Genomic DNA, 9,734 nt, shown 5'->3' with positions numbered 1-9,734 from the left:
TTAGACGCCCCATTCCCTCATTCACATTACCTCCAGTGAAATAACTCCAAACACTCTTTTGACGTGCTTTGGATAACTTATATAAACTTGGGGCTATTGGTGGTGTTGGTTGTGATTCTCTAACACTGCCTCCCCGTCTCATTTGTGCACCACCACTTGTCCCGGAACCTTGTGCTCTATTAGGAATTTTATGAAGGTGTTCTCTTTCCCATGCTGACTGTTTGGAGGCACGTAATGCTTGTTTCAAACTGTGTCGTTCTTCAGGTCCCATGTCATCATCACATTTGTCCTCATCGTCGTCATTATCACTGTCAACTGCTTGGCCAATGACTTTTCCTCGTAGCCCAGCTCGAATATTTTCCATTCCATGTGTTATCTTTTCCTTCTACTGTTTTTTATTTTTTAATAATGTGGTGATGAATGCATTCACTTCTGGGGGGGGGGGGACATTATCACATCGTTTGACATTTTTTGCTGGATCTAATCCACTAAGATGGTATTTAAGTCGTGTCGCTCCACCACTCTTCATTACCCGACCACAATATTTGCAAATTGTGCCATTTTTGTTTCCGTCTATTGGGTCTCCATGTTCCCAAGCTGGATCACGTTTAGTAACTCCACTGGACATCTTAAACATACCTATATTTATTTTTCATGAAAAGTAGACAATTTTTTTTGGCCAAAAAATATAGTAGTGATGACGGTTATATAAGAGAACCTAAATAATAAAATTATTATATAGAAGAATTAAATACGAAGTAAAGAAAATGATTGTAAAAATTTAAGTAATTATAAAAATAATATGGAATAATAAAACCTAATATTAATGAATAATAATCCAATATGATAAAAAAATAATCCTAATATTAAACATAGTAATGATTGTAATGAATAATAATCCAATTTGATAATGATCCAATTTAATAATAATCCAATTTAATAATAATCCAATTTAATGAATAATCCAATTTGATAATAATCCAATTTAATGAATAATAATCCAATTTGATAATTAAAAAAACCCTAATATTAATGAATAATAATCCAATTTGATAATAAAACCTAATATTAATAAAATAATAAATAACATTAAACATATTAAAATTATCCTAGGGAATAATTACACAACATTACTTAATTACTTAAAAAAATTAACATGTAATTGTTAACATTACTTAATTACTTTAAAAAAAATTAACATGCAAGTATTAATTACTTAAAAAAATTAACATACGAGTCCACACAAATTTTTTTGTTGTTGTATAAATTACAATAATATAAATATAAGTTTGTAAACTTACCTTAAATATGGAACCCTTTGTGTTGAACCTTTGGAATGGATCTGGAATGACTCTGAAAGAGGTAAGGGAAGAAGAAGAAACGAAAAGGTGTAGTAGAGGTTTTAATTTTCGAAGGGTCAAAAAATGAGTGATGATCTGACACAAAGGCTCTGATAATGTGAAAGAATATCACAGTGGCACACAGTTTTGAATGAAACCACCATCCATGGTCTGAAATTATGCAAGTTATAATTGTAAAATTGTACAAGTAATTCTAAAAGTTGTCAGGAAGTTCCTGAGTCCTGAGTCCTGACAGGAACACCACACACACACACACACAAACACGCCACCACACATGCACACAACACACGCACACAGACATCCCACACGCAGACACACAGAGAACTCAGTCTCTCTATCTCGATCATTCTCAGTCTCTTTTTCTCGATCCTTCTCTCTTATCTCCCTTCTCCATTCTCCCACACACACACACACAGATCTCTCCATCTCTCTTCTCCCTTCTCCCACACACACGCACAGAGACCTCAGTCTCTCGATCCTTCTCCCACATGGCCTTCTGCTCCTTCCTCACATTCCTCCTCGTCCGCGTCTTCCGCCTCGTCGGCGCCGTCTCGAGTTGAAACTCTCATCTCTCTCCTTTCTCTCTGCACCGAGACCCACATACACATACGCACACCATCGCACTTGCTTCAGGAAGACACCCACCTCGTATTTCTCCCTCTCCTTCTCGTCTCTGCAACTCGGCGAACGCAGGAACCCTCCGGCGAGTTTCTTGAATTTCTCCGGTTAGGTAAGTTTCGGGTTTACCTTTTTCTGTTCTAGATTGAAGCTTAGATGTGAAATTTAAGTTATATCTTGTGTTTTTGCAAGGTTTTTGGGACGAAATCGGCTCGGGAATAGGCATACCCATCTCCGGCGAGGCCGTGGGTGTCGACGAACTTTCCGAACACCTCTGACTGTTTCACGGCAAACGGAAGTTATAAAAACATTTCTCTCGTCTTCTATTTCATTTTGATACCTAGATCGGAGTCTAGGGTGCTCTTTTATAGTCGGCCGGAGCTCTAGAAGCTCCAGCGTTCTTCTCCGATTTACACAGATCTAAAATTTCACGATATTATCGGTAATATCGTGATATTATCGATATTATCGGTAATATCGCGATATTATCGATATTATCGATAATATCATGATATTTTGACAAAAACCAATTGGATACCTATTAAAATATCGTTACTGCAAAAAACCGATAATATCGGCGATATTTCGCGGATATTATCACCAATACAGACCCGGTGTTGGAGATGATGGTACCCTTATACGTGTTGTACATAATGTATACTCTAAATTAGACCCTGCATCACCAGCAGTTGGCCAATTTGGAAATGAGGTACACAATTACTTAAATTATAATAATTACTTTGTTGGATTAAACTAACACGATTTATTGAATTCAGCTAACATGGTTTAAAGATGCAAGAAGAACTTTTGGAGAACCAACATCAATTGCTGCTCGAACAAAAATGTCTCCTAGTGAATGTAAACATATTTCACTATCAGTTTATAATAGAATTTGTTGGAGTTATTAGGCTTATCAATATTGTTTTTCGTTGTAGCTGAATGGTGGATCATGTATGGGACTGATGCACCAACTGTGAGAAAGTTAGCAATCAAAGTATTATCACAAACAGCTTCCTCATCTGTTTGTGAAAGAAATTGGAGCACATTTGCACTCATACACACAAAGCAAAGAAATAGGTTGGCTCATAGTAGGTTGGAAAAATTAGTTTATTGCTACTACAACATGAAACTTCAAATTCGAGATAAGGAAGCAGAAATAGATCATGTCGACCGTGGTGACCCACTAGATGTGTTTGATATTGTTGCTGAAGATGATGATACAGAGGGTAACCAACTTTATCAATGGATTAGACCTCTTTATTTAGATGATGATGAAGGCAACCCAGCTCCCAGAGTTGCTAAAGAAGCACGTAATGAATGGATAAATGTAGAAAGAGTATTAAAGCAGGAGGTGGGATCTAGCAACGCTGACTCTTTGGAAGAACTTTTGCGCCCAAGACTAAGAAACACTGGAATTCCACCTTCTTCCAATCCTACACAACCACAACATCATGCTGATACTAATGATAACTCTAGTACAAGATCAGGAGACTCACCTACCACCAGAGGTGGGAATGATGAAGGATATAGTGGAGCTGGAGGTAGTGGTGGTGGATATGGAAACTATGTTGGACCACCTCCCGGATTTATGATCCCCTTCACTGGTGAGGCAAACTTCACGCATGCAACACAGGATGAGGACCATGGCAGTAGGCGGGCAGGACCAGGAATTGGTGCCATAGGGAAGGACTATACTCATAGAGAAAGAGGCAAGGGGATTTTGTCAAGTCAAGAAGATGACTCGTTATCTATAACTTCGGACTCTGTTGGTGTGGGAAGTAGTAAGTATGGTTATACTCATAACCAACCATTTCCCTACCCTTCATATCCCATTCCTGTTGGGATGGAATCGAACGACTCATGGAAACAATCCAAGACTCAATCTTCAAATGATTTTGCTTATGGACAACGTCAACCAATCTCGGTTCCATATGGGTGGCATGTTAACAATTACATGCAAAACTATTTTGGGGATTTATCATTTGATGACTACTCTTCACAATACACTCATTCTACACATAGAGATGATGAAGATAGTGAAAAATTTGAACCTCATAGGAACTCTATGTGGTACTAAGTCACTCATGTATCTTACCATGCAATGTATAAAGTGTAAAATATTGTACTAATTCATTATATATAAATTATTATGGTGTGTATAAACTTCTTTCATTAATTACTACATATTTTCTACACTCACAATGTTTGTCAGCTCGCTATATAATCAACTTAAATCAATTAAATCCATCATGCAATGCATTTCCTTCCAATTTTTTGTGATAAACTAATAGATAATTGACTAAATAAACATCTTGCAAAGTTTCAATAAAAATTTCCAAGTTTTTCTTACAATTTCCGTGGTTTCCATATTTTTTTTATCGATATCGATAATATCCCGATATTTCTATCGATATTTCCGTGTTTTTGGACTACCGATATTTCTGATATCATCGATATTTAATACCTTGCTTTTAAGACACCAACCAAGTAATATATCGAGCCATCAGCACCAAGGACTCGGGTGGCCTTGGTTTAAAGCTACCATGCATATCTAATTATCTATGTGCCCTTACAATATTGCCCTATTTATGATTGGTCCTTACTCCTTAGTATCTGCTTGCTTGTTTAGTAGACTTTTCCCATCTCCATTAACCAAAAAGTACTTTTCCCATCTATGTTGTCTATAATCTCATTAGATTAATGTTAAAGAAACCAAAATTGTAAATCAAATTTTGTAAATTAAATGATGTGGCTGTTGATGATTGGATTGTTACTTAAGTATTAACGTGCTTATTTCGTATTAGTACACATCATTTGGTTTAAAAATTTGGTCTCACTAGCATTATCTATCTCATTAATTTCATTTGATCCTTTGAATTTGAAAACTAGCCCTAACTATATAGTAATATGTGTTATCATATTACGTAAATATGTTTACAATAGAGAGATTATGTAAAATATATAAAGTCCACATGCAATGCAAATTTGATACAATTATCAGAAAATTCGAAATATATAAAATTGCTTTTGAAATTGTCTGAATAACCTTCCTTCTAACAAACTAGGTGTATAAGATTAATAACCTTATACATCTTAATTAACCCAACAACTACTATAGTTTATTGGAAATCAACTAATTAAGGCGGGAGGTGAAACATCAAATCTAACATGGCAGCTCCAATACCCGGGAATTGGAGAGGATTGAAGAAATGGTAGTGATATTCATACAATGAACTTTACTTTCCACGATTAATTTTTGGTTATTTATTTTTTTAAATTCATTTGATCTGACAACCATAAAATTACAAAATATATGTGAGAAATAAAAATAGATGTGTAAATAACAGTACTAATTCTTCAGAAGAGGAAATCGGATTAGGATGATGACATGGATATCAAAAGCAAGATCCGTACGGAACACTGGAATAATGCATGGTTGATAAGAGGTCTAAATATTATTGGACACAAGTGGAGAGCAATGGAGTTGAACACGTAGGACAAAAGGGGTGTCCATCGCGATGCTGAGTGGAAGACCACACATAATTAATGGGTGGGATTTACAATCTTCCCGTTCCAATGAAGGCATAATATTATGCATATCAGTATATATGCATGGCAGGATGAGATCGATCACCACAGTCCAGGGGACCTGTCGATGTTGTGGACTTAATTTGTGTTTGTAAAATGCTTAGATTTGATGCTAGTACCTTTTTCACACCTCACACATTAATATTTTTGTGTGGATAATCCTTCCTTTATTCTCCACAAAGATGGAGATTCTTATCGTTATATGACATTGTTTCATTTCACTGTATAACGTCATAATTAAACTACTTATTTTCTATATTACAGTCGAAATATTTTAGAGACACGTAATAGCGCGATATGAACATCATGAACTGTCCAATAATAAAACCAATTGTTGCTTATCGGTTCCTATCTTTTTTATAGGAATATTTGTAAAGTGAAATAAAGTCATGTTCGAGAAGAAAAGAGGGGTTTCCACCTTACTGAGAATTAGGAAAGTGTTACGTGGTGCAGTATTTTCTCAGGTGCAAAGCCACGGCATGTCATCCACGAATGGGACAAGGACAGCTCAGGCATAGCCATGTACATAAAGTTGCATACATATAACGCAAAGATAACTATAGCTTAAATGTGGGGACAATTCAACATTTTAAGGTCTTTGTGCGGGCTTTGTGTTCTTTTTCTTGTACAGTTGGGTGGACGGAGTGGTGGGATTGTTTTGCACGTCAAATTGTGAGGAAACAAAACTTTTTCTGTGCAACAATAATTTTTACGTACATATATGTCAACGAGTTCTTATATTAAGTTAAGAGTTTTCTTTAAAACATTGAAACAGTGGTATCAGGTGGTCCTAATGAAGGTATATTAGGTGCTAGTCAAACGAGGGGCCGGGCCTAGTGAGTATGTGCCTAGACGGAGTAGGCGGATTTAAAATAAATTTATTACATATCGTACACATAAGTGTCTATCTACACTGCACAAAAAAAAAACATATGCTTATATTGGGAATTTGAGTTTATTATTTTAATTAGGTTTATTATTTAACATATAACATACAAAAATATCAAAATTTTGCTTCAATATTTTAGTGACTTTGATGAGATGAAAGTTCAAGTGATTATGAGTTCGTTGTACTTTACGAAATATTTTTCAAAGATCATATGAATTTATAGTGAATTTTAAAAGAAAGAACAGTGTCAAACATGTAGTATAAAAAGTATTGGTTGAATAATATATCATTCTTTTATTAATTAAAATGTTAGGTGACACAACCTGATTGGACAACAATTAAAAAAATGAAAAATGGGGTGTTGGCCATGAGAGAAATGGAGAGAGAAAGTCTTTCATCTTCGTTGAAACCAAGGTCCAAGAACAACAGACCCATGGTAGACTTCTCTGCGTCCCTCTTCCTCTAGGCTTCTGTTGCACAACATTTGCATAGCCATAGTCGTCTCGTCTTCTCTCTTCCACCACTTGCCCAAATCATTAGGTGGTCCTCAAAAATCCTCTTAGGCGCTTATTTGGACTTCCAAGTGGTCCTAATACCACCAGGGTACATGAGTGGATGCGCTTCTTCATCAAAACATCTCTTGAGTTCAAGTTTTAGACTACTCCAAAAGTGCTGCTGGCTTATAATAAGTAGAAACGTTCATTAAAATAGCTAATACTAGTTTACCATGCATGGCCTTATGAAGATAATACACATTAATATATAATTATAGAACAAGAAGAGATTTTTTTAGTATGCTTTGGGGTCCCCTATACCACAAAATTTTAACCATTAGATCTTTATTCAATAACTAAAATCTAACAATAAAAAATTCTAAACTATAAGATACTCCTAAGTATAATAGAATTTTCCGTGCGCCACGGCCAATGGGATCGATAAAAATCAAACCAAGATGAAGAGTGGAGTATGATTACTTTCAGTTAAAATATGGAACAATACTGACCAGTTTCTGAAGACTGCAATGGCCGGACCTTTAATAATTTAGGAAGAAAAATGAATTTCATTGGAGGAGGAGTGAATCTCCTAACATGCAATATTGCAGAAAGGCTTCCATTATGGGATGTGTCAGATCAATTCCCATGAGTAGTAGGGCAAAGACTGCTATATCGTAAGGGTATTATACTTACGTGCAACATATTGCCAAGAAAACTGGAAACCCTAATTGGTTCGCATGCAGAAACGCCGATGCATAGTAACAACGTAGGATGTACACTTACCTTTGCAAGTAGTATTGTGTCATGGTGCGAAAATTATAGTCATTGACCTATCTTCTGTTACCAAATTTTGGCCGTTGTAAATGTGCACATGATCGATCACAAGGTCAAACAACACTCTGTCTCTATTTTGTAAAGAAAGTCTAAACTACCTCATTTCAATGTATTTTTTTTTTATACATTTGATATTATCTACACTAAAGGGTGAGAGAATAGATTAAACCTCACAATGAGATAGCCCTAATAGTTTGGTTCGAATTCGTCTTGGGTGAGAATTGAATATAAGACCTCTCAATTTTTTTTTTTTGGAACCAAAAAACCTTTTGCTTACAAGTGGAGAAAAATAACAATACACTGTTTTTAATTTGACGGGATTAAGTTAATCACAGGTGTGTAGAAGGCATTAATAATTATTACCTTGAATTTGGTCCTCGCTAATAATGGTACAAGTAAGCCGGCAGGAAAAAACAATTATATATGCTGTATTTTTTTTCTTCTGAATATGGCAATTCAGAAAACAAGAAATGAAGAATACATTAATATATCTTTTCACCATCAGTTTGATGCTTAGGTTGAGTGTATGCATCATGGTCTTGTACCAAATTAAGGTACTTATTGGTGCTGTTTTCTAATTAGCACAGGCTCCTACAAACATGCAAAAACTATTGAAGAATGTAGATCCATATGTTTGAAAATTGACGGAATAAAATACCATCTTTAAATGAATAGTTTCTTTTGGTGTCAAAATTCAGATGGAACTTGATTGAGTTTAGCATGTATTTGATCTGAATGTTGCTTTCAATCTTAGTGTCATGAGATGGCTCAAGAGTCAAGAGAAAGAGAAAAGAGTGTGACACTGTTAAAGGCTACCAATAGACAGTAGTGTGTGTAGAGTTGTGTTGTATTTGTGCGTAGATTTGACTTCTTAACCAAAAGATTGTGCACCAATGGAACGTTGGTTCAATTAAATTTGTTTGTACCATATTTGACCAATCCCGAAACTACCGAGCACCGGTCAACATTATATCGTCAAAGACCCAGAAGAGTTTCCCTCCAACCAAGAGGCCAATCACAGCACGACATGTGTCGACATCAAAAGCCAATCATAGTGTGACACGTGTCAACATCGGAAGCCAATCACAACACGACACATGTCAATGTCAGAACAAAGCTAGAAACTCTCTTCTATAAAAGAAGGTCATTCTCCCACAATATTTCCTAATGTCATTGGTACTAAATCATTCACTAGTACTCACTAAAGGAGAGCTTGAACCTATATACTTGTGTAAACCCTTCACAATTAATGAGAACTCTTCTACTCCTTGGATGTAGCCAATCTGGGTGAACCACGTACATCTTGTGTTTGCTTCCCTATCTCTATCCATTTGCATACTTATCCACACTAGTGACCGAAGCAATCTAGCGAAGGTCACAAACTTGACACTTTCTGTTGTACCAAAGTCCTCACTGATTTTGTGCATCAACATTTGGCGTCGTCTGTGGGAATTGACACTTATTCCCACTCTCTTCAGCTTTGTTAAGCTGGTTTCCACTATTCGTACACTCTCTTTTGACCAGGCATCCCTTTCCAACATGGGGAGCGAAGGAAGCCACAGCATACAAAATGACACCCATCTTGCACCTGGTGCGAAGCAACGAAAGAATGAACAAAAGAAGTTTGCTCTTCAGGCTAAAGTCGATGAGCTGGAGGCTCGGAACAACAAGATAACGATGAAAAATGAGGTCCTTCAAGAGCAGTATGAGAAGGTTTTCGAGATGCTCCACGAGGCTAGATATACTAAAACACACGAGCTCATCACCCATGTAGAAGTCAACCATCAACTGGGTGCCCCCCCCAACACGAAAGGTCATTTGCCATCTACATGGGTATTCTTGTCGAGCTACTCATCGAAATGGCGACCAACATGAGACTTCTCTCAACCTAGATGTTTCGACCCGAAGCAGAAGGAGTGGAGGAAGGCACCTCCTTACAGAAGGAGTGGA

The 9,734-nt window shown here is 36.4% G+C and overlaps 1 long non-coding RNA gene across 1 annotated transcript; it reads left to right on the top strand.

Annotated features, from left to right (window-relative positions):
• The first annotated feature begins 2,585 nt into the window (after nucleotides 1-2,585).
• Nucleotides 2,586-2,939, top strand: LOC126591004 (uncharacterized). The gene is made up of 3 exons (XR_007612214.1): nucleotides 2,586-2,688; nucleotides 2,756-2,831; nucleotides 2,915-2,939. It is a non-coding gene; the product is annotated as an uncharacterized LOC126591004 (long non-coding RNA).
• Nucleotides 2,940-9,734: the final 6,795 nt, after the last annotated feature.

The sequence above is a fragment of the Malus sylvestris genome, chromosome 11 (assembly GCF_916048215.2).
Source record: "Malus sylvestris chromosome 11, drMalSylv7.2, whole genome shotgun sequence".
Classification (NCBI taxonomy): Eukaryota; Viridiplantae; Streptophyta; class Magnoliopsida; order Rosales; family Rosaceae; genus Malus; species Malus sylvestris.
This window is presented reverse-complemented; position numbering and strand designations above follow the sequence as displayed.